Raw genomic sequence first — 27,140 nt, 5'->3', positions numbered from 1 at the left:
AAAAAATTCGATTGGACAAAAAGGGATCTTTCCGGCCCAACCTCTCCCCAACCCTAAACCGCAATACGAAATTAGTAACCCAAGTTCTTCAAATCAATATGTGGAGCAATCTAAGTCTATTACCACTCTTAGGAGTGGTAAAACAATTGATAAATTTATTCCAGTAAAGACTGAAAATTCTAAGGACTCGAAAGAAGACACGGATGATAGACCTAGCATTGCCCCACATGTTAGAATCGGAGCCTTAAAGTAGGCTGATTGCTCCGTTCCCTCAGCGGTTGATTGCATCAAAACCTCTATCAAACTCTCATGATATTCTAAAGGTGCTTAAAGAAGTGAAGGTCAACATTCCTCTACTGGATGTTGTTAAACAAATCCCTTCATATGCCAAAATTTTGAAAGATCTATGCACTACCAAGAGACAGAAGACTATCCAACAGAGAATTTTTATGACAAAAAAGGTGAGTGCCATCCTTAAGCACGATGTGCCACAAAAGTACAAAGACCTTGGTAGCCCAACCATTACTTGTGTAATTGGGAACTACTAAATCGAGCACGCACTTATTGACTTGGGGGCGAGTGTTAATCTGATTCCTTACTCGGTTTATGAACAACTTGGCCTAGGTGAATTAAAACTCACCCAGACCACATTACTACTTGCCGATCGATTAGTTTGTGTACCGAGAGGGATCATTGAGGATGTGTTGCAGGAATGGAGTTATGAGTTTATCTTTCAAAAATATGACATTGGAGCTTAATATCTTTTTCAATATGAGCAAACAAGTATAAGATGATGACGAGGCCCATGACATTAACATAATTGACTCGTTCCTAGAAGATCGAGCGCTTCTGACTTTATAATCTGACCCCCTTGAGACGTGTTTGGCCCACTCCCCTGATTTGGATGATGACATAATTAGGGAGATGGATGTCATGCTTGAAACTGTGCCGATACTTGAAGTTAACCGGTGGAGGCCACAATTTGAAGATTTACCCCAAACTGGTGTAATGCCTCTACCGTCTATCTTTAAGATACCGAAGCTTGATCTAAAACCTTTAACTGCTGATCTTGAACAAGTTTATTTAGGTTAATAAGAGACATACCCAGTGGTGATTTCATCCCACATTGAGAAAAAATAGGAGAGTATGCTTATTTCTACTCTGGAAAAAGATAAAGGAGTTATTGGGCATATCATCACAGATCTTAATGTCATGAATGAACTCTTTTCAACTGAATGTTTTGACTCTCTGGAAGATTGCTTAGAACACTTTGAAGATTCAAATAATTTCATGATATAAAATATGATGAATGCCTTGCAAGACAATACCTCGGTAGTTGATACTGACCGAGTGAACCCTTACTCTGAAGAATCTCCTTCCACAAATCCCAAATGTTTACCATCAAAGGAGGAGGAGCTGAAAATTGAACCTAAGTCTGAAACTTCAGAATGTGTTGAAGCTACATCATCTACTGAGAATTTTTCTGAATTTCACTTACTTGTAGTCCCTAATTCACCATATTGCTCTAACTTTGAAAAGTTGTCTATCACAAGTAAATCATATATACTTTAGATACCTCAAGTGATTCATCGATGACTTTTAGTTGAGGCCTATAAATTTCTCTAGAAAATCATGTTCCAAGGCATCTAAGTCTATTGCAAAAAGGGCTTTTGAATGATCTGGTTGAGAAATCTACTGAGGAATTTATCAAGATACTAGCGAGAGGAGGAACCTTGCAGTATGACTTAGTAGCATTCTGTTAAGGGTCAAATATTGCATATTAGACCCCATTTATTACTTGGTTTTATGAACATGATAATGCTTAATATTCTATTTTAATCATGTTTGTGTTGCAAGGTGAATTTAAGAGCTTGGATTGAAAAGGATGCTAAAAGTAGGGATTTAACGCTTAAGAATCACCAAGCCAAGGATTGGATCTTAGACGACACCAAGAATGAAGAATTCACATGCCAAAGATCCAAGAAAACCAAGTCAAGAATGAAGAGAATTAAAGTTTTGAAGTAAATTTCTGTGATCCTCGACTAGTCCTGGCTACTGTTCGACTAGTCCTGGCTCCTACTCGACTAGTCCTGGCTCCTACTCGACTAATCCTAGCTCCTGCTCGACTAGGCCTTACTTCCGCTTGACTAGTCCTCTCTCCAGCTCGAATAGTCGAGGATTCCTTGACTCGAATTCCAGCGAAAAAATCATCAAAAATCAGGTCATCCTCCACCAGTCAAAGGTCATCCTCCACCAGTCGAAGGTGACCCTCGACAAGTCGAGGGTTACATAAATTTTGCGCTTACTGCATAAATTTAAGGCGGATTCCCAGAATTTCCAACTCGGTGTGAAAGGAGGTGATGCACAACTATAAATAGGAGTGCCCAGGGCATCCCTAAGCCTTTTCTAGGGTTTGAGGAGTGAAGCAAAAGCGTGGAGAAACCGTAGCCAAGAGTTTTTCTTCCCTTTCCTTAGTTGTTTTTTATACTTTCCTTAAGAGTTCTTAGTTCAATCATGTCTATGGTTGGCTAAACCTCTTAGCTAAGGATAAGAGGTGAAGCTTGTAGTGTGATTGAGATGTTTTCTTTGTCTTGATTCATGTTTTATTGAACTCTCTTAGATTTTAGTTTTCAATGGTTTGTGGTGACAAATTACAATAGATCTACGATAGCTTGAGATATCTTCTATTTCTAGAATTGAGATTATGAAATTAGGGGATCCTGTTGTTCACCATCATCCCTTGGGCATGGTAGGATGATGGAATCCTTCCTGACCTTCATAATTCTCTTATGATTGGTTGTGTGATTAGTAGATCCTGTTGTTTGCCTTATCTCCTGGGCATGGTTAGGTGATGGAATCACTTCCAAATCCTCACAACTCTCATCCATTAATGATTAGATCTATGAGAAGTTCATAGATTAGACAAATCTCTTCATCCTTGAATCAAGCAAGGTAGCATCTTGAGAACTTACAAGTGGATCCTTGGAAACCCTAGTTTCCCACCTTTGAATTTATTAAGTTTTCTTCATTAAATCTCTGACAATTACTCTCTATACTTCCATATTTAGGTTTACATATTCTTCTAGTTCTAGTTCTAGTTGCTTTCAGAAGACACACATGTTCAGTCCCTATGGATTCGACCTCAGTCTTACCGTGATTATTACTACATTGCGACCCTCCACTTGGGGTTGTGAACAAGTTTTTGGCGTCATTGCTGGGGATTGACGGTTGTGTTTTTCAGAGATTAGCTAGTTTTGGAATTAGTTTAAGATTAGGGATTTTCTGTTTTCTATTTTTAGGATTAGGTTTTTCTGAATTATTTTAGAAACTAACTTACCTTTTAATTCTAGGTTTAGAAACTTTCATTTTCTGTTTTTAGAAACTAACTTTTTCTCTTTTTAGAAACTTTCTATTTTTATTTTTAGAAACTGACTTATTTTATTTTGTTTTATAGGATCATAATTTAGGAACTTCTAATTTGGTAACTTCCTTCTAATTCTCACTCTTTCTATTTCTAGATTTCTTATTGCTGTAGGATTTTTCTTTCACTTATTTTTTTTAAGGATTAGATTCAGAGTTAGGGTTTCACCATGCAAGAGTGGGTATATCAGTATGTTGAGATGGATAAGAGATATTGGGAAGGGATGTATGATGATTATGTTAGGAAATAACCTATGCCTCTAAATTTTTCTGAAATCATCATCGAGAACCGAATGGAATACATTGCTCCACCAGTTAAGAAATCTTTACGCGATCATATGCGGCAGAATAATTACACCCCACGGATTAAGAAAATAGTACATGAGTGTTGGGGTTATCATAATTATGGCAGTGAGAACTATTATCACCCATCAGATAAGAAGAAAATAATGCGTGATTATATTGTGGTTGATAATATGTATCAATAACCATCAGATTCTCCCACCTATGACCCATATGACTATAATCAATGGAAACATCAACGTTGGGAAGATGAACCAGCAATACATCATAGTGATAATTCTCTTGGGTCCTCTACCTTTGAAACCCAATCATAAACGATCCAAGATAAATCACATCAGGGTTACATAGATAATTTTGTTGGCATCAAAAGAAAGATAGAAGCACTTGAATCACGTCTCGATAAGCTCATAGAGGATAGTTCACCCTAGCCTCAACCCAATCCAATTCTTCATTCCCAATTCCCGACTTATGATCAGTGAAAACATCAAAATTGGGAAGTTGAATCAATAATGCACCATAATGATAAATCTCTTCAGTCCTATACCTCTGAGATCCAATAAGAAACAATCCAAGAGAATTCACTTCAAAATTTCATGCAAACTCTAGAGCTCAGCCAGCAAAATACACTCCAAAGACTTTAAGAACTTATAAAAGATATACAACAATAGAGTTCACGTATGCGATTATGGAGAATACTGAAATTTAGAATGAAGAGTTGGATTATGTTAATGAGCATACAGTTCAATTCCCTAAAGAGTCGATCTCAATGATAGTCTAAAGGAAGGATCAAGAGACATGGGTGTCTTTCAAATATCATGATAATGACACACTTCATTCACATGACACACTTGGTTTCAATGATGAGGGAGAGGTTAGTTTATTCGAACTTCAAGCCAATTTTGGAGTAGAATGAGAGGAAAGCGATCCCATCCCAAGTGTGTACTGCACTGAATTGGAAAATGATGAGTATTTGGATGATGATCATGAACGTGCAGCCCAAATTCCCCTGGAATCAGTCTCAAGTTTGGTCCAGGTCAATGATCAAGAAGTACACGAAGTGACAGGTCATAAGGATTTACTTCACTCATCTGACATGTCTGATTTAAATATGGAGGATGAGTCCTTTTCAACCGACCCTTCTAACTCTTGTGAGACATGTTTAAACCACTCCCCTGAATTGAATAATGATATTATTCGGGAGATGGACGAGTTGCTCGATATGACTTTGGAAGTTGAAACCATCCAGTTAAGGCCACCATCTGAGTTATTAACCCTTGACAATACAATACCTTTACTGAGTAGTACCAATGAACAGAGTCTTCACATCAATTCTTCGCCTGTTGATTATCAATTTGTCAGTGCAGGGCAAGCGCAAGAGAGCATGCGTCCATCCACTTCCAAAGATGATGGATTCCTTGGGCAGATCATCACAAACTTCAATATGAAAAATGAGTCACTCTCAGCTAAAATTTTCAACTCTTTAGACGATTGTTTGGCACACTTTATAGATTCAAACGATCGTATGATAAAAGAAATAGTGGATGCCCCGTAAGACAATACCTCAGTGGTTGTCATGGACCGAGAGAACCCTTATTCTGAAGCCTCTCCTCCCCCAAATCCTAAATGTTTACCACTAGAGGAGGAGTTGAAAATTGAGCCAGAGTCTGAAACTTTGGAATGTGTCGAGACTATATCACTTTTTGAGAATTTCTCTAAATTTCATATATGTGTAGTCTCTGATTCACCATGGGGTCCTAACTTTGAAACTTTCTTTATCACAGGTGAATCATATATACTTTGGACACCTCAGGAGATTAAAAGGAAAGTTGATGCTGAGGTATATAAGTTTCTTTGAAAATTCATGCTCCAGGGCATCCAAACCTATTGCAAAGAGGGCTTTTGGATGATCTTATTAAGAAACTTACTAAGAAATTTATCAAGATATTAGTCGGAAGAGGAACCTTGTGGCATGACTGAGTATTTTTTCTGTTACTTTCCTAGTTTAGGATTAGTTTATTGCTTTCATGGAATTTAGGATAGCTTGCTTATCATCGGTTTGGGTCGTTTATGCTAACCCATTTTTCATACTGAGATAATTGGAAAAGCTTCAAAATTCCTTCTTCAGGTATTACCTTTCCATCACTTCTCCTTTACTTTCGCTGTCTCATGTGCATTGCATGTTTATATCTTTTACATTGAGGATAATGTAGATTTTAGGTTGGGGGTGTGGATTAGGCAAGCTAATCAGTGTTTTCTTAGTATTTGAGTAAAATTTGTAAAAAAATTTCTGAAAATTTTGTAAATTCGAGTGATTTTGAAGTTCATCCATGATTTAGAAGTATAAGATACTTAATGTTGATATTTATGTCTCTTGGATTTTAGTCACTCGGGAGATCTCAAAATCAAGTCATTGATCCTAGATTAGAAGTTTTAAACATTGATTGAGTCATGATTTCACTTGTCACATCTAGCTTCCACGTTAAAGCTTCAGTCAACATTGAATTGTTAACTTAGTGATTATTAGGCATGGAAGGAACCAACCTAGGCAATTTTTCCATCATGTTCAATAAGAAGAATTGAAAAGAAAGAAAAATAAATAAATGCCCAGCTAAAAAAAATAGTTGTCATAAAAAATGGCTACCTATTGAAGATCTTTAAAAAGGTTGACGTAGAGTGAAAGCCATCAATGAAAAAATCAAAAGCTGGAAGAATGAAAAGATGAACTATAAGATAAGTTTTGGTTTAGGTTTTAGTTTTCCTGAATGCTCTTTTGATTATCAATGATATCATGAAAATTAAGAATTGAACCATTGATTGTGATAAAGTCCAGATCTCACTATGAACTCAATGTTTAAAATTGTTCTAATTTGTGGATTAATACTTTGAACTAGATTGTGAAATTTACTAAGTGCTAGAGCTGAGGAGAAGTTGATGCTCAACATTGATGTATCTTAGAATTCTATTATTTTGATTGTTTTTAAAAACCACTTGAGCTTATAGAAATTGTCTTGTGGTTATCGAAATATTTTTCGCATACTTTGCTCGGGACTAATAAAATGCTGGTTAGGGAATGTGTTGAGGGTCAAATATTGCATATTAGACCCCATTTATTACTTGGTTTTATGAACATGATAATGCTTAATGTTCTATTTTAATCATGTTTGTGTTGCAAGGTGAATTCAAGAGCTTGGATTGAAAAGGATGCTAAGAGTAGGGATTTAATGCTTAAGAATCACCAAGCCAATGACTGGATCTTAGACGACCAAGAATGAAGAATTCACATGCCAAAGATCCAAGAAAATTAAGTCAAGAATGAAGAGAATTAAAGTTTCGAAGTAAACTTCTGTGATCCTGGACTAGTCCTGACTACTGTACGACTAGTCCTGGCTTCCGCTCGACTAGTCCTGGCTACTACTCGACTAATCATGGCTCTTGCTTGACAAGTCCTTGTTTCCGCTTGACTAGTCCTCTCTCTAGCTCAAATAGTCGATGATTCCTTGACTCGAACTCCAGCGACGAAATCGTGGCTCACAACCAATCGAGGGTTACGCAAATTTTGTGCTTATTGCGTAAATTTGAGGTGGATTCCAAAAATTACCAACTCGGTGCGAAAGGAGGTGATGCATAACTATAAATAGGAGTGCCCAGGGCATCCCTAGGCCTTTTCTAGGGTTTGAGGAGTGGAGAAAAAGTATGGAGAAGCTGTCGCCAAGAGTTTTTCTTCCCTTTCTTTAGTTGTTTTTATGCTTTTCTTAAGAGTTCTTAGTTTCATCATGTCTATGGTTGGCGAAACCTCTTAGCTAGGGCTAAGAGGTGAAGCTTGTAGTGTGATTGGGATGTTTTCTTTTTCTTGATTCATGTTTTATTGAACTCTCTTGGATTTTATTTTGATTATGAAGAAATATTTTTAGTTTTCAATGGTTTGTTGTAACAAATTACAATAGATCTGTGATAGCTTGAGATATCTTCTATTTCTAGAATTGAGATTGTGAAATTAGGAGATCTTATTATTCACCATCGTCCCTTGGGCATGGTAGGATGATGGAATCCTTCCTGACCTTTACAATTCTCTTATGATTGGTTGTCTGATTGGTAGATCATGTTGTTTGCCTTGTCTCCTGGGCATGGTTAGGTGATGGAATCACTTCCAAATCCTCATAACTCTCATCCAATGATGATTAGATCCATGAGAAGTTTAGAGATCAGACAAATCTCTTCATCCTTGAATCAAGCAGGTAACATCCTGAGAACCTACAAGTGGATCCTTGGAATTCCTAGTTGCCCACATTTGAATTTATTAAGTTTTTTTCATTAAATCTCTCACAATTACTCTCTATACTTCTAGATTTAGGTTTACATTTTCTTCTAGTTCTAGTTCTAGTTGCTTTCAAAAGCCACACAAGTTTCGTCCCTGTGGATTCGACCTCGGTCTTACCGAGGTTATTACTACATCGCGACCCTACACTTGGTGTTATGAATACTTTCTCCTGCTTTCCTAGTTTAGGATTATTGCTTTCATGTAGTTTAGGATTATGATAGTTTTCTTTTCACTGTTTAGGATAGTTTGCTTTTCGTTGTTTAGGATAGCTTACTTTCTGTTAGTTTAAATTCTTGTGCTAACCCATCTTCACATTGAGATCCTTATGAAAAAGCCTCAAAATTCCTTCTTCAGGCACTACCTTTCCCTCACTTCTCATTTATTTTCATTACCTCATTTGCATTGAATGCTTATCTCTTTTCCATTGAGGATAATGTAGATTTTAGGTTGGGGTGTGGATTTGGCAGGCTAATCAGTTGTTTTCTTAGTCTTTGGACGAAATTTTGAAAAATTGAGATTTAATTTTCAAATTTTTACAAATTTAAGCAATCTCGAAGTTAATCCATGAATTAGAATTGTAAGATACTTAATGTTGATGCCTTATGTCTCTTGGATTTTAGTCACTTAGGAGATCTCAAAAATAAGTTAAGTCATTGATCCTCGATTAGAAGTTTTAAAGATTGATTGAGTCATGATTTCACATGTCACATCTAGCTTACACATTAAAGTGTCAGTTTGATATTGAATTGTTAACTTGATGATTATTAAGCATAGAAGGAACTAACCTGGGGAATTTGTCCATCATGTTCAATGGGAAGAATTGAAAAGAAAGAAAAATAAAATACCCAACTAAAAAAATAGTTGTCGTCGAAAAGGGCTACTATTAAAGATCTTTAGAAAAGGTTGACATAGCGTGAAAGCCATTGATGGAAAAGTTAAAAGCTGGAGAAATAAAAGAGGGAACTAAAAGATAAACTGTAATGTAAGTTTTGATTTAGGTTTTGGTTGTCCTGAATACTCTTTTAATTATCAATGTTATCATGAAAGTGAAGAATTTAACCATTTAATTATGATAAGTCTAGACTTCATTATACACCTATGGAACTCAATGTTTGGAATTATTCTATTTGGTGGATTAATGCTTTAAACTTGATTATGATACTTACTGAGTGTTAAAGTTTAGGAGAAGAATGCACAATATTGATGTATTTTAAAATTCTATTATTTGGATTGCTTTTTTTTTAACCACTTGAGCTTATAGAAATTATCCTATGGTTTTTGAAATATTTTTCGCATACTTTGCTTAGGACTAGCAAAATGTTGGTTGGGGATTGTGTTGAGGTCGAATATTGCACATTAGCCCCCATTGATATCTTGGTTTTATGAACATGATAATGCTTAATGTTCTATTTTATTCATGTTTGTGATACAAGGTGAATTTAAGAGCTTGGATTAAAAGGGGTGTTAAAATCAAAGATTTGATGCTCAAGAATCACCAAGGCAAGGGATGGATTTTAGGTGACTAAGATTGAAGAATTCACATGCTAAATATCCAAGAAAACTAAGTGAGGAATGAAGAAAATCAAAGAATTGAAGTGAAGAAAAGGAATTCTGAAATCGTCATATTCTGAAACTCTGGGTCATTTTGTGAAATTACGTGGAGTGAAGTCTATTTTGGAAAACTGTGTAGAGTGAAGTCTATTTTAGCAAACTGCATAAATTTGAGGCGGCTTCTAGAGTTTTCCAACTAAGTGAAAAGTTGGAGTTTCAAAACTACAAATAGGACTCCTTAGGATATTCCTAGGCATCTTCTAAGGTTTAAGGAGTGGAGCAAAAGGGTGAAGAAGCCATCGCTTAGAGTTTTTCTTCTTATTCCTTAGTTGTTTTTATGCTTTCTTGTAGGGTTTTAGATCTAATCATGTTTATGGTTGGTTAAACCTCTTAGCTAAGGCTAAAAGGTGAAGCTTGTAGCATGATGGGATGTTTCTATTGCTTTGATTCATGTTTATGTTGAACTCCATGGATTCTAATTTGACATTTAAGGAATACTTTCAGTTTTTAATGGTTTATTGTGACTCAAATTACAGTAAATTTGTAATAGCTTTAAGTATCTTTTCTTTTATGATTTGAGATTGTGAAATTAGCAAGTCCTGTTGTTCACCATCATCCCTTGGGCATGGTAGGGTGATGGAATCCTTCTAAATCTTCACAATTCTCCTGCTTTGAGATTATGTGATTTATAAATCTTGTTGTTTGCTATTGTCTCCTGGGCATGGTTTAGTGATGGAATCCATGCCAATTATCATAGTTCTCCTTCATTGAAAATTAGGTTAATGGAAGTTCAGATTTAGTTTTATTGATGTATTTTCCAATTGGATAGGATAGGACTCCAATTCTAATTGTGTTAGTTGAATCAAGCAAGAGGGCGCCCTAATCACTACAAGTGGATCCCTGACACCCAAGTTCCCACCTTTAAATTCTTACTTTTAATCACTTTAATCACAATTACTCTCTCAATCACCTTAGAATTAGTTTTATATCTTCTTCTAGTGTTGATTCGAGTTTCTTTCAGATTACACACGAGATTAGTCCTTGTGGATTTAACCTCGGTCTCACCAAGATTATTACTGGATCGCGACCCTGTACTTAGGGTTGTGAACAACATCAAAGCCTGTTCGATGTCATCGAATGAATCATGTTAAGTTCCGCAGAGTTATGCGGAGTGTGTAAATTTGAGGCAATTTCTAGATCTTTTCAAAGGGGCACGAAAGGAGGTGTTGCACAACTATAAATACGAGTCCATAGGGCATCACTAGGCATTATCTATGGTTTGAGGAGTGAAGAAAAAGTGTGGAGAGCCATCTCCAAACGTTCTTCTTCTTTCTTCCTTAGTTTTTCATGCTTTCTTCTATGGTTTTAGTTCCAATCATGAATATGATTAGCTAAACCTCTTAGCTAGGGCTAAGAGGTGAAGCTTATAGTGTGATGGGATGTTTTCTATTGCTTTAATTCATGTTATATTGAATTCTCTTTTATTCTACTTTGATTCTTAAGGAATACTTTCAGTTTTTAATGGTTTGTTATGAATAAAATCACAATAGATCTACGATGGGCTTGAGTATGTTCTTTTCATGTATTGAGATTGTGAAATTAGGAAATCCTATTGTTCACCATCATCCCTTGGGCATGGTTGGGTGATGGAATCCCTTCTAATCTTCATGATTCTCTTATGTTTGGTTATGAGATTGGTATATCTTATTGTGAGTCATTATCTCTTGGGCATGCTTTTGTGATGGAATCACTTCCAATTCTCACAACTCTCATCCATTGAGAATTAGATCAAATGAAGTTCAGAATTGGTTTTGTTGAGATATCTTCCAATTGGACAAGATGAGACTCTAATTCCAATTGTTCCCTTGAATCAAGCGTAGATCTCCCTGATTGCTATAAGTGGATCCTTGGAAACCCTAGTTCCCACCTTTGAATTTCTTAAGTTTTTCATTAAATCTCTCACAATTACTCTTTACACTTCCAGATTTAGGTTTTCATCTTCTTCTAGTTCTACTTCTAGTTGCTTTCAGAATACTTACAAGATTAGTCCCTGTAGATTCGACCTCAGTCTCACCAAGATTATTACTACATCGCAACCCTACACTTGGGGTTTTGAACACATAGCAACAGAACTTCATCTATAAGATCCTCCTCCATGCGGAGGGATAAAAGTGCGTCGAGATAGAAGCAACCCCGTTATATGCTCCCCAGTATGTTTTAGAGCATCAAGATGCAGTTCCATGCTAGAGAGCTTATTTTTGCACTGTCGAAGACGAGCTTCAATATTCGATTGTGCATCAAGGAGAAGACGAATTGGGTCATTTTGGGGAAGATGGTGCCCCGTACTGACTGACAGAGGACTTGGTGTAGGCAGTGGAGTACGGCATGAATCCTAGCTAGTGGCCATGGGAGTATCTTGAGCTTCTTCGCCACTCTTGTATTCCTGATTTTCCTCAAGTGTAGTTGCAAACACATTTAGTTGAATTATAGTTTCTTTGGTGAAGCACATGGCAGGATACAACATATCATAAATAGGTGGCAACCCAAGAAATTTTAAGAGTTTATAGATGACATTAGGGAAAGGAAGGCTAGTGCAATGATGGCCTTGACTACTTGGATCAATTGTTTTAGAATAAGAGTGGGTAGACAGATCTCAATCCCCTGAAGGATGTCATATAGGATATTTAGAACAAAAGGAGATATCATATCTCCAGAAACTTCGCATGGGTATGCATTTATACTTAAAATGTTATGCATCACTTTCATGGTTGAGTCCAAATGAGATGAATGGAGGAAGTTTCGTTTGTTCCAGGGAATTGTGGAGCCATCACACAAAGCTCGAGTTACTTCTCCCCAGTCTCCCAAATCATTCAAAGGACGATCAGTCAGGGAAGTGTGTGTGACTCTGAGATGCAATAGTTGGCTTAGTGCTGGAGGAGTAATCTCCTTGACTTTGTTCATGTAGTTAAGGCTAATTGATGGAGGATTATCCTCTATGTCATGACAGGAGTTTAAAAATTGATGAATGAGATCATATTGGATCTCTCCTCCAAAATATAGCATGTTATCCCACCCAATTGATCCTAAGTAAAGATCAAATCCCATATTGTTCAATAAGGAGGGATCTGATCACTCTGTCGTGGACAACTTTGTTTGACATATCCATTTCGATCGGATTTGAATATGAGTGATTATTTATTCTAGACGATTTTTTTCCACTCGCAGGAGCCTTGCCCTTGTCTCTAACCATTGTTGTGATCATATATCAGAAATATTTATGGGAGGGTTAACAGTATGCATATGAAGTTTCATATATTTTAGATATACCAGGAAAAGCAAATGAAATATTTTAGAAGAACTAAGTTATGCATATGCAACTTCAAATAATCTATTCTTCAAAATAAAGTTACAACTATGACTCAATAAAACAAAAGGCTGGAAACTACTAATTTCCTTTGAAAATTAGTTATCAAGTAAATGAATAATTGATGCATCAATATACCAAAATAAGTATCCAGCAAGAAAAAAATGGAGGAAAATACACACAATAGAAATAGTCCTAATACATAGTAAATCTTAAGAAGATCTATTAGCAATATCTTCTTCAGGGCATGACAAATGTGCCGCAATATGTTCCACTTTTCTTCCATTGACTTCATCATCTCACCAAGTTTTGATTGATCCTCCAAAAGTTTCTTCGAAGGAGTAGATAATGTAGGAGCTGAAGTTGGTGAATGGGTATTTAGGCCTTCTTTAACCATATCATCTTCCTTCCTCGGAAGCTCTTCTTCTGCCAATATTGGAACATTAGTTTCATTCTCAGAAGAGAGATTCATTTTTTTAATACTATTCTCATTTATTTCTGGAGCTGATATGGATTCTCCTTCAAGCACCCTGAATCCACAGTGATGGGCTAGCTTGCACAACAAATGACCGAAAGGTATTGCTGTGAAGTTAGACTCGAGACTTGAAACTATTTCATGGTATATCAAGGTAGGTAGACACAATGGTTCCTCTTTATCGATGTGATATAAAGTTTCCTCCATGAATGGTATAAGCTCAGTGTGATTTCTATATCTAGGATAGATGTTGGAAATGCAAATCAAATGAAGTATACGATAATCATTTGACATATTTGTGGCCTGTTGTGCATTCCCATGATGCTAAAGGACATTCTTCCCACTGCATAAAAAATTTCTCCATACAAGTCTTTTTGCTTCAGTAGGTAGGTTTAATTCAGTGGGTTGTTTGGAGCACAATGCTATTCTTCTCGGGGTTAAAATGCGATATGGGGTGATTTTGATTTACATCCATCGTAGTCAACTTCAAAACCCTTAGATAGAGTGCAATGAGACAAGAATGATCATACTAAGGTTTCATTCACTGGCCCTCCAAATGCCAAAACTTTCTATTATCCTTGTTGTGAAAGAATTTCCTGAACTTTGAATTTTTTAGCACATTTTACATTTACTTTTCTTTCACAAACAATTCTTCTCTTCAAAAATCTAGCTACAATGGGGCTTATAGAATTAGGATTTGAAGAAGATGGAGGTCTAGATGATTGGTTAGAAGATCATCCACGCTTTGGAACGCAAAGTTTTTGCCTAGTTCCGGTTAGACCTTCAGTGTCATGCTTCCTCCTGGATTTGTTTTCTCTAGGTGGTGATGACTCCATTTAGGAAAATGAAGTGAAGGATAGACCTATCAAGAGAAGACAAACCTAATACAAATGAACCTATTTTTAGATGTATTAAGAAAGCACTACAAAGTACCTCTTTGTACAACCCTCGAACCGGACTTGGGAAGAAACACGAATAGTCACAGTCTAAACAAAAGTGGGCATTGAGGGTTTTAAGTTGTTTGACATGGCTCAATTTTGGTAGCACCAAAGGTAATTTCGATGTTACCGAAATATCCTCGAGATTTAGAATTTCTGTACCAAATTTCCTAATGTAGATTCAAAAATATTTAGAGGCCATAAATCCTTAGATTTATCAGTTTGGCCAATTAACAAGCTTAGTCATTTGATTTGACTCTAATGCTCATATGGGAGGCATGTTCCTCAGATGTAGCAACTTCAACTCGAGTCGACCTCTGTGCTCGTTATTCAGTATTTTTGAGAGGATGATATGATGTGAGCCAATAAACAACACTCTTGGCTCTCATCCTTTATATTCATGTGTTCTTCTTCTATTTTGTTCTTTAGATTAGGAATGGCAGTAGTTGTAGATGCTAAGAGTATTTTTAGTGACTTTTAGTCATCTTCACTTTCAAATTCACTGCTTTTAGAATTGGAATCATCTGTATCATCCCATGTGGCTGCCATGGCTTTTCCTTTTGTTTTCTTTACTGGAATTCACTGGATATGTGTCCAATTTGTTGGCAGATATAACATTGGATATCTTTGGTCTTTCTAAGAGATGCCTGTCTGGTGTTTCTTTTCCAATTGTTTCTCCTTAAAGGACTTGTCACGGTTCTTGTTAAAGAATTTTTTGAATCTTTTGGACAGAAGAGCCACTTCCTCATCATCTTTTTCATTTTCAGTTTCTTCATTCTCCACTATAGTTTTGGAGGTTTTGAAGATTTTTTTTTTTTTAATTTTTGTGGGAGGTTTAAAGTGTAGCTCAAGGGTTTGTAATGATCCCACAAGTTCTTTAACTTTCAACTCATCAATGTTCCTACATTCCTCTATCGTGGTGACTCTAGAGTTGAACCTTTCTGGAAGGGATCTTAAGATTTTCCTATAAATTTTGGGTACCGAAACTTTTTCACCTAGTCCTCCCATAGAATAACATATGACATTCAATTTTATGAAAAATTCCTCATTCTTATGCTTTCGAATTGGAAGGTTAGCAGCTGTAACCTTGATCTTTTTACTGTGTTGGTTCCTTCATGTGTGGTTTCCAATAAATCCCATGCTTCTTTTGAAGTTCCACAACTACTGATTTGATTGAACACTTCTTATGAAACTCCATAGTAAATAGCGTTTATGGCTTTAGCTTCATGTAATTTCATTTCCTTATCGTGTGTAGTACATTTCTCTTTTATTTTTGGTTTGGACACTGTTATATTGTTGTCTAGTACCACTTGTTCAGTTGGAGGTACATATCCATTATCAATAACTTCCCAAACATCAGTATCCAAAGCTTGTAGAAAATTTGACATCCTGGACTTCCAATAAGAGTAATTTGAGCCATCAAAGAGAGGAGGCCAAGAGATAGCTGGTCCTTTACTCATTGTTTTAACTTTTTGTTTGGATCTTCCTCTAGGTTGTTAAGCCTTTCAAGAGGAACCGGCTCTGATACTAATTCAAATTGCGGTTTGCATTGTACTAGTGGAAGTATGGAACTGTTCTTATAGTCCTAAAGCGGGGTGAATAGGACTTTTCAAATGATTGTACCAAGTAAAAACTTATATTGCATAACTTAAATGATTTACAAATAAACTTAGCAAGGCAATGTAGATCGAATAGCTTCCAAGCCAGTTAGAGGATTCAATCACATAGGTAGTTTAAGATATACCAATGGAGCAACTAGCCTATATCATAGTGAGCTTATGCGTGAGAAGTGCTTCCTATTAATCAAATAACATTCATTCAATCATGTATAAGAATTTAAACATTTAAGCATATATAAGCATGATTAATTAGATGTGCAAATGACAATCCCAAACACGAGCATATATAGTGGTTCGGCTACATGCCTACTCCACTCTCGGCATCCACACTCAATCCAAAGTGCACCGGATTTCAATATTGATGCTTTTAAATTAGGCTCACCAACAACCTTTACAGTCCTACACTAAGGACACCAATTTATGCTCTCCGCAAGAGCAAAGGTCCTATAGCTAGAACCCACGTTTAAGCCCACCGGCCAAGGTCCCACACAAGGCACCTAACATTTAGGACCACCGGCCAAGGTCTCACACAAGGCACCTAACATTTAGGCCCACTGACCAAGGTTTCACACAAGGAACCTAAGCGAGTTTATTGATAGCAAACTCTTAGCCTCAATCCTACACGAGGAAAGAAACTAAACTTTTGAACTCTTTAAAATGATACTTTAAAAAGGCCGAGTTAAATGTCCTAGAGGAGGGGGGGGGGGGGGGGAAGGATAGGACTATGCCAAATTAAAAATAAATGCGGAATATAAAGGTAGATAACACAGTCAAATAATATAGAAGCATCAGTAAGTAGCAACCTCAAATGCACTAGTCTTCAGAGGTTGATACAAACTTAGTTCTAAGGACAACCTAACACCAAAAACCAAAGGCTTATGGTAGGACAACCTTACTAGAATGTTTGTAAGTATTAAAAACCCAAGCCAATAAAGATGCAAAGAAAATAAACTAAGTTATTACAACATTCACCACAAGTGCATAAAATAAATTACACCATTCACTACAAATGCTCAAAGTAAATTACAACATTCACACACATAAGAAAATCCAAACATCCAACACAACTCCAGGAATTATAATAGTTCATTTGTTTGTACACCAATTGTTAGAAAACAACCACACAACTACTCCACTCCTAATACCCACACCCACGGGATATTTTCTTTCACTATGAAAAAGGTTTTCCAAGGTTCACCTTAAAACCTTCACAGTTGTGTCTTTAGATGGACTTATACAATAACAAAAACTCCACACTTTGAGATTTTGTGGATTACCTCAGACAAAACCAAAAATGAGATTTTCTTGGCACAAGCTCACAAACCACAAAAGATGTAGACGAAGATGTTCAACGTCTAGTCTCACAAATGAAAGTTTCTAAATCTAAATGATTTTTAGATTAATTCAGCTTGGGCTAGCTTGATTTGATTTTGATTTTAAAGAGGGTAAAATCACAATTCCCTTCTTTAAAGAAATAGAGTTGAATGGAGATCACAAAATCAAATACAAGAAGTTATTTAAGAGAATTTAAAATGAACACAATATAGCTTAGGAAATGCAGGAACTTATCTCTCAGAGTGATGGTTTGATATAGCTTGGAATGAATGAAAAACTCTAAGATTCGTCCTCTATTTATAGGTGAAAATACTGTTCACTCGACTGGTCGAAGGACCAACTAAATTTTAAAATTTCTAGTGTGATAAGATAAGGTCATTACTCGACTGGTCGAGTGACCTGTTCTACTGGTTGAGTGGGACCAAAAAATCTTCCTAGACTTTGAGTTGAGCCTGGACGACTGGTTGAGTACTGTTTACTCGACTGGTCGAGTAGTCTCCACAACTGGTCAAGGGTCCAACAGAAAATTTTAAAAATTCACAACAGACCTTGGACTAGTCGAGAAACTCTTGGATTGGTCGAGGAAATGACCTATAAACATATGAAATGATCCACATAGCATATGCAATGAATGTGACCTAACCTATGGTCAATCTAGGGTCATCCATACCTTGTTTGTGAGTTTGAACAATTGAAACATCATTCTCTCTGCAAATGCACACACTTGAAATACTTGAAGCTTGTGTTCAAATCTGAACATGAGCTTGAGAAAAGACTTGAATTCTTGAGTCTTTAAAGTACTGAACTTGGAGGTTATACTCAAACTTAAGCTTTGAACTAGTACTTGTACTTGAGCTTGAAATCTTAAACTTCGACAACACTTCTTGTCAGACCCATACCCTAGTATCCATTCCATTCCGTTATGCCCTGCGGTCCTACCAGTCAATTTTCGGTGACCCTCGACCTATAGATAGCATTTGCGATCATCCCTAAGATTCGCCCTATAAAACCTGAAACGATTTGACTCGAAACCTATGCCAATGCGACCGCATCGTCATCGTGATTCCAATGCCTCCTCTCATACATCAATCCGAGGTGTAGATCAAAAGTTGTAGCCCATGAAAAATTTAGATCGTTGATCATGATTGTAGGACCCACCTATTGCCTGTACATGTTTCCCTAGGTGATGACATCACCCTAGTCCATCATTACCTATAGCCTACCCTACCTACCCTAGCCTATAGCCCAACTTACCTAGCCTAGCAATCATGGATTTTTTCTTCTAAAAAATAATCATTTCTCTCCATATCCTATGTGCCATGATGGCTTTTCTTCCCAAGACCCTTGAGTATCTTACAAACCCATGATTACTTTGCTACAACTCCCCATCTCTCTTTTTCTTCCTCATTCATTCTCACCCCCATTTGCAAGAGAACTTGGGGTGTCCCATCCTTCTCAAACTTTCCAGCCCCTTCTTCCCTTAATCCCCCTCAATCTAGCCCTCTAAAACCCATCTCCTTCATTAAAACAATTCCTTTGGAGCTAAAGAACCTAAGGCTAGAAGAAGAAGGAAGATCTCAGAGGTGCGTGTGCTCCTAGGCTAGTTTTCCTAATTTTTCTTTCATTTATTCTTGTATTTCATTATTGGAAGCTTGTAGGACCCACCAATCAATGGTGGAGGTCCTCGTTGACCCCGTAGGTGTGGCCAATGGCCCTCCTTGTGCATGCATGAGCCATGATGGGGTCATTCTCCATGGACCCCATCATGATGATTTTCCTTGATCCATAGTTTGATTAGGTCATCTAGACCCTAGATCCATGGTGGGGATGGTATCCCCACCTTAGATTTTTTATTTGTAGGGCCATGCATGTATAGATCCATGTGTTATCTTGATGAAATATTATGATGTGTGGTTGTGATTGATGGAGAAGGACTCAATAGTGGCGGAGCCCTTCTCCTATGGACATGATCATCTCTCTTTCTCTCTTATTATTTCCCTGATGTGAGTGGCCACCTAGTGTGCCTAGGATGTCCAGACCGTCTACCAAGGTGGGATGCCCTAGTTGCCCATTTATTAGATGTTGGGTGTCCCACTTGCTATCCATTTGCGACATGCAAGGAGACTTGATGTGGTGTCTTGGTCTGGGGATTTGTGGGGCCCACTAAGGTAGGCCACATCATGATTTATTTAGGGTATTTCCCTTTGTCTAGTAAGTTATGGACTGATGTAAGCAGCAAAATGTTGGTGTCGAGATATTTTTGGGCTATTTTCTAGGTCATTAATTGTTGATTCCTGGTATGGGATTTAGCCTTGCATGTAGCCTATTTTTTTTCCCTATTGAGGGGTGTTTCTTGGAGGCATAGACCCCACCTTGATGTATGTTAAACCTCCCATCAGCCAGCACTTGGTGGACGCCCTGAGATGGGCCTAAGGTGGGCTGGACGGTCCAAATTTCTACACCGTCGAACAACATTGTTGAAGGGAAAACATAAATGTTAGCTTGATTTTTGGGATGGTAGGCCACTCATATGGACCCCACCTTGTAGTACAATTAAGGGTGCATGCCATACACCCATTTTTCCTTGATTTAGCCAACCCTGGCCCCACTCTAGGGGAAGAATCCAGCAGGACCAACAACATTCTTTTTCAGCACCTTGCTGTCCAGAATTTGTAATTGTCGTTGCAGGTGGTTATGGATCCTCAACTCACCTCCATTGTGGTCCACCTTATTGGGAATCACCTCAGGTGCATGTGGAACATCTGAAAGTCCATTTTTGGGGCTACTAGAGCTAGGCCAGTAGGCCACCTATTGGACGTTCCAGGTAGGCTGACGTCCACCAGGGACTAGCCGTCCCTAGCTCTACAGGCCCACCTTGATGTTTATTTTATATCCACGCAATCCTTCCTTTGTGTGGCCCACTTGGACGTGGTCCACCCCCTGGTGGGACGTCCACAAGTGGGGCTCACCCTGAGTATTTCTAGGACCAGCCGTCTAAGACCCTTGGGATGCCTGGACTATTTGGAGTGCTGCTGGACTTGAAGTCCAGTAGTAGACCCACTTTGATTTATGTGTTGTACTCTCACCTTCCATCTGGTGGGGCCCATTATGACATGAATGGGTTACCATGGAGTGTTTATTTTATCCAGATAATCTATTTTGCTTGACTTCAACAGGCCCAAGAAGTTAGGTGGCTGGATTTTTAGCAAGGGCCCCAAATTGTTACATATAGTTGTATGTTTTGGAGTTGTGAGGCCCACCAGACTGAGCGTGTTATGTATACACACCATGCTTGTATTTTTCTGAGGTATTGGGCCCCTTTTGTGTCTTGTACGGCCCACTACCCATTTGATTGGATTCAGACCTTGCAGCCCAGATTTTTGGATGGCCAGGTAGGCCTAGATGGGTTGAACATTCAGCCTTAGTACTTTTTCAAATGCAAGTTCTGCCCATCCAGTGTGTCGGGCCTTGTGGGCTGGTTGTAAGCCCACTATGGTGCATGTGATTATATTTTTATGGCCCACCAATTTACCAACTTTTGGGCTGATCTATAAGGCCCACAAACTGAGTGTTGAAAGCACCTTAGCCATTTTTTTAGGGCATAAGGGCTCCCTATGAGACCCATTATAATGCATGTATTTGTTGGCCATAACACTTGGGCCATGGTTTGCCCCATTGAGCCCATGTTGATGTATGTAGGTTTTGGGCCATTTATTGAGGCCCATCATGTGGTATGAGATGTTATGGATTGTTGTCCATTTTCTTTTCATAGTTGTATCCGGGCCATGGGCCTTGATTTAGCTAGATTCCTTGATAGGTTGTCTTCCATGGGACATTGGTGGTTAAACGTCTAAATAGTGAACCCCTCTAAGCCCTTTTATAGGCCTGTTCTCATCTATTGGTGGTTGAATGTCCATATTGTGAATCCCTCTAGGCCCTTTGTTAGGCCCATTCTCATCTATTGGGCCCATAGTATTACTTACCTAGACTTTGTGGGCCACCCCAAACCGTTGGGCCCCCACTATTAGTTATACTCCTTCCATACCATGTAGAATCATCCGAGTACTTAGACTCGACCTTGTTAAGGGGAGAGTACAACATCAACGTATGTTATACTTAGTTTATCTTCATGATTCATTCCCATGTACATCATATGTATGCTTGGTTGAGGAATGATTAATCATGATATGTGCCATTGGGCCGGTTGTTTATGGGACTCCATAAGTAATGGAATTACCCCACATCAGCGCGTTGTATGCGTAGGAATGATGTATGATTGATTGGTATGATTCATGCATCTCACATTTTTACATGGCACAGTTATTATTCGCCTTAGTATCATCAGGACCGTAACCTCCATAGGCACATCATGAATGGCCAAATTTGGACATAGGAAATGTTAATTCTAACACTGTGGGCACGTTGGATGTCCTTGGGTGAACGTCCTAAAACCTTTTTGGTACCAGGAGATGCTCCAACGTCTAGACCTAGTGGAAACATGAGCATTGGTGTCGATTACCATTAGGCGGCATCTCCCACTATGTTGTGGTCAGTTGGAAGGGGGTGTGGCCTTACCCGCCAGAGTGAAGGGGCATAAGCTAGGTTGAGTTTAAACAGCTCACAAATGGGTCCACTATCAACGTGCCAAGTAGGTATTGACAGACTACAGGTGGTTAGTGAGGTCTCTTACACTCACTGGGTTGCGCGGTTTGGGAGGCGGCAGTCAGCGTAGAGTATATTTGACCCCGATGATTTCTTATAGATGAATTATATTGATATGTGAATTTAATATGAGGACTGGCATGGTCGCATTGCATATTATATATGACATTTGGCTATATAGGCCCCACATTACATAGCCTTGGTATGGCTGATAGCATTCGTGCTTGGTGTAGCATACCGTTGGGATGGCTGATGACATTCTTGGCTAGTATTGCATAGCCTTGTTACGCTTGGTGGTATTCATGGTCTTGCCAGCATACTCCGTATACTCTGATATTGCATACTTGACACCCTATCCTGCACATACTTACACCACCCTCTAAGCTTTTCATAAGCTTCTGCACAAATGATGCGTGCAAGTGACGTTAAGCAGTAGCTGAGCAAGAGCAGGAGCATGTCACGGAGCTTTCTTTTGGAGTTTTATTATAGTTATTATACCTTTCCCTTCATATGCCTTATATTGTAAAAGTTTTTATTCCTAGTGGATTTTGGTGATGATGCTCCGGTGCTTATTATCTGTTATGATCTTGGCTATACTGATTATGAAACAAACTTATGTTATAGAAATCCTCCTTATAAGATCCCAGGAACCTAGTGTATTGGTGTCAAGAGCCGAGAATGGATACTACAGGGGCTGTCTACGTCGGATTCAGTAACTGGGAATTTTGTAAGCCCCATTTTCGAGTTTAGGGCGTGACAGGATTTGGTATCAAAGCATAACCTGAGAATAACTCAGGATGACATCACATATCTGCTTTGAGCTTAGGACACTACTTATCCCAAGTGCATACTCTTTTGATTAGGTTTTCTAATGTCCATCAGCCTTGGACACCTTTGTTCATTTTGTAGATCATCTCACCTAGACGAGTTACGAGAGGTAAAGGCACTCGTGGTACTCGAGTGACACAAGCGTATCCCACTCCACCTCTTGAGGATCCTATTCCCGAGGTTCTCATTCCACCTCCAGTTGCTCCCGTTCCCCCACTTGAGCCTACTGTACCTATGTTAGAGGCCCCCACAATTCCTACACCTTTGCTTGAGGCCAGTGCAGCCGCTACATTCCCTACCATACCCATTGGAGCAGAGCAGTTGTAGCAGATGCTGCAGGCTGTCACAGTCGCTCTCTACGGACAAGGCAGACAACCAGTGAAGACTTTAGAGCAGACAAAGTAGGTGCGCATGAGCGCTCTTTTATGAGACTTCCGTCAGCATGATCCTCCGCGTTTCTGGGGTGAGCCAGACCCTGCAGAGACTGAGTTATGGCGCTCTGAGGTGGAGAAGATTTTTGACACCATATATTGCACGGCTCAACAGCGAGTCCCATTGGTAGTATTCCTTCATCAAGGAGAGGCTCAGCATTAGTGGGCATCCATTTCTTGAGTGGCTAGACCAAATTTTGTGTGGACTTAGAAGGACTTCGTGGACTGGTTCAACCAGAAGTTCTTCCCCGAGCATGTTCAGTAGTAGCATGCATTGGAGTTTAAGACGCTTAATCAGGGGGATATGACCGTGTCACAGTATGAGGCATGTGTAAGTGCTATGGTCTCATGCTCCTTTGGTTGTCAAATTTTGTTGTGCCAAAACTCTATTTGTGTCTTGTGTTTGTATGTTGTTATATATGTTCCAGACACTGCTTCACAAGTGCTTCAAGTTAAGTACAATGATCGATTTTAAGCCAAGTCAAGCCATGTACTGTAAACATCAATATTCAGAGCTACATTAATAAAGAGTACAAGACTCAAGTACTTTTCAAGACTCAAGAGCAACTCAAGTTGAAGTTTGATGTCAAGCTTTCGAAGATCTCAAGATCAAGCTACATCAAGTAAAGATCTCAAGCTTTGTAAATTTCAAAGGTCAACAATCATTTGATAGAATGGAGTTTCAATGTCCATACATCATGTCCCAGGTATGATTGACCTTAGATTGACCTTATGATAGGTCATTTCGGATACATAATTCAAACTATATTTTTATATATGAATTTGGTCTATTCTAAGACTAGTCCTGGACCTTGTTCGACTAGTCCTAGCATTGGTTCGACTAGTCCAAGAAATTTCACGACTAGTCCTAAGTTGTTGAAGATTTTCAGAATTTTTTGGTTAGCCCACGACCAGTCCTAGAGGTCCTTCGACCGGTCGTAGGTGTGTTCACGACTCGAACTTCGACCAGTAGTGGGTCCTCGACTCAAACTACAGCGATGAACTCATGCGGTCTATGACTAGTCCTGGGTCATCTACGACCGGTCGTAGGTGGTCCATGACCAGTGGTAGACACCCCACGACCAGTCGTAGAACGGTTTTCAAAGATCACGCTTAAAAATTCAAAATGCCGTTGAAGCTATGATCAGTTGAAGTTTTCCAAAGACCAGTCGTGGACGTGATTTCTACTTTTATAAATTGAGCACGAATCTCAGAATTTCATAACTCAATTCAAAGAAACTCAAGGCTCCACTCTGAGATAAGTTTGTGTTCATTTTAAGCTACTTTGTGTATAATTAATATTTCCTTTTGTTAGCTTATTTTTATTTGATTTTGATCTACATTCCAATCTAATTTGAAAAGGAAAAATTTTGTAATTCCTTCTTCTTGGAATCAAAATCAAATAGAGCTAGCCCATTTGATTTAATTTAAAATCAATTAGAACTTAGAACCATTTTAAGTGAGTATTGGACATTGAACGTTGATTCGAACTTCTACTCCGATTAGTTCTTCCGGGCTGCTACGAAAGGAGAAATCCAGGTATTTTACGTTTATGTAAAATTTCTATTCTTTTGGTTTTTGTTTGATATTCGCCAGAAAAATATCATTGTGTGTTTATCTGAGGAGAGCCAGAAAACTCAAAAAGTGTGGGTTTTTAGATTGTGTAAGCCCATGTTAAAAAGAAATAATTGTGAAGGTTTTAGGTGAACCTATGAAACATATTTTGTTAGTGAATGCTAATATCCCCTGTGTGAGGATATTAGGAGTGGAGTAGTATTCTGTGTGGCTGCTGTGAAACAGTTGGTGTACATACAGGTGAACCACTATAATTCTTTGTCTTGTGGTTTGAATGCTTGCTTAAGTTTTATATCTTATATCATTCAAGTTTGTGGGATGTATGTGTGGATGTAAATGTTGTAAAATTTACATTTCAAGTAAGTGTGGAATGTTGCAATAAGTTAGATTTAAATTCTTACAATTTATTTCAATTCCTTGTTATTTATTTATTTCTCTTCAGATTGAGTTTTTGATACAAAGGACGAGAAATAAGGTTGTCCTGCCATAAACCCTTGGTTTTTATAGTGTAAGTTTGTCCTTAGAACTGAATTCATATCAACCTCTCAATACTTGTTTATTGAGGTTGATTTTATTTCCGCATTGTGAATTGATTTATTTTATTTGGGTATCTCTTTATTTTATTCCGCTGTTATAATTATAATTTGGCATAGTCCTATTCCCCCCCCCCCCCTCCCCCCTCCTCTAAGACGTATAGCTAGGCCGTTTCAAGTGGTATCAAAGGCTAATAGCTCGCTCTCATTGCTTTTTATTTGGATTTATTTCTTGAGCTAATGATCTAAGCTATATAAAAGATGTCAAATTTTGATAGCCTATCAGTCACTAGACTTCCACCCCTTGATGGCTCCAACTATGCCTATTGGAAAGCTAGGATGAGGATCTTCCTCAAATTAATGGATGAGAGTGTGTGGCAAGCCACAGTGACTGAATGCAATTCTCCTACCACTGAAGTGACTGGAATCGATGGTTCAAAATCAATGAGAGTAACTCCTTATTTCTCTTGGACCACCCTTTAGAAAAATGAGAGTAGTGTCAATGCAAAAGCACTAAATGCAATCACTTACGGACTATCACCGAATGAGTTCAAAAGAATCATATCCTGTGATACTGCAAAGCAAGCCTGGGATATATTAGAAATGACACACGAGGGTACTACAATTATCAAGAAATCTAAAGTCCAACTCCTCACAACCAAATTTGAAGAAATTCATGTGGAGAAAAATGAAACGTTTATGGACTTTTACATAAGATTAGATGACATTGTAAACTCAATGTGGGGTCTTGGCGATAAAATTCCAGAAAGTAAAGTGTGTGCAAAGATACTACGCTCTCTTCCTTAACGATTCAACTCTAAAGTAATCGCGATCCAGGAACTTCGTGATACGGACAATATGAGGGTAGAAGAACTAGTTGGTTCTTTACAAACCTATGAGTTAAACTTTAAAGCTCCTAAAAGTAAATCCATCGCTTTTAAATCTTCTAAAGGTATTTCTCAAGAAAACTCGGATTTAGAAAATTCTGAAGATGATATGGTTCTTTTAGCAAAAAAGTTTTACAAGATTTTTAAAAGCAAGAAAAGGATAGATTTTCAAAAATCAAATGATAAGAAAAGATCTAAATCTAAATCTAAAAATTAAAAGTCTTTGAGAGATAGTTAATGTTACAACTGCCAAGAGTACGGGCACTTAGCAAACAAATGTCCTAAAAAGGACAAAACAAAAAAGAAAAGTTTTTTAAGCTCAAAGAATGTTTTGAATCACCTGTTTTAGAAAAATCCCAAATTATAGATTGTTTTGAAAAATCAAAATGCGATTTAGAATTCAAAACCTCCCTGATTGAAAATCTAAAATCTGAAAATGAGAAACTTAAAAATGAAGTATCTTCTCTTTTGAGTTTAAAGGACACATGGAGATATGCCCAAAGTGATCCAAAGTTAGAAAAACTATTATCTGGATCAAGAAAATGCGGCGATCGATCTAGGTTGGGCTATGATAAGAATATACTTCCTAAACAAAAGAATACTCCTCCTAAGTTTGTGAAACGAGAGACCTCAAACTCAAAAGGGAAAAGTACTTATCAAGGTTTTTCTAAAAATACAAAAACTTTTCAAAAACCTAAAAGCAGATATGTCAACTTTAAAAATTAGAACTGAATCCTACTAGCTGAAAAGATATTTGATTTACTCAAGGAGCTCTTAAAATCTAACTCAGTAGGTCATTCTTACAACAACAGACAAAAGAAGACCAACTATACTCCTAAACCCAAAATAGTTCTGAAATGGGTTCCTAAAGTTGCCTGCTCAGTTGCCCACACTGCTTTCA

The sequence above is a fragment of the Magnolia sinica genome, chromosome 15 (assembly GCF_029962835.1).
Source record: "Magnolia sinica isolate HGM2019 chromosome 15, MsV1, whole genome shotgun sequence".
Taxonomy (NCBI): Eukaryota; Viridiplantae; Streptophyta; class Magnoliopsida; order Magnoliales; family Magnoliaceae; genus Magnolia; species Magnolia sinica.
This window is presented reverse-complemented; position numbering follows the sequence as displayed.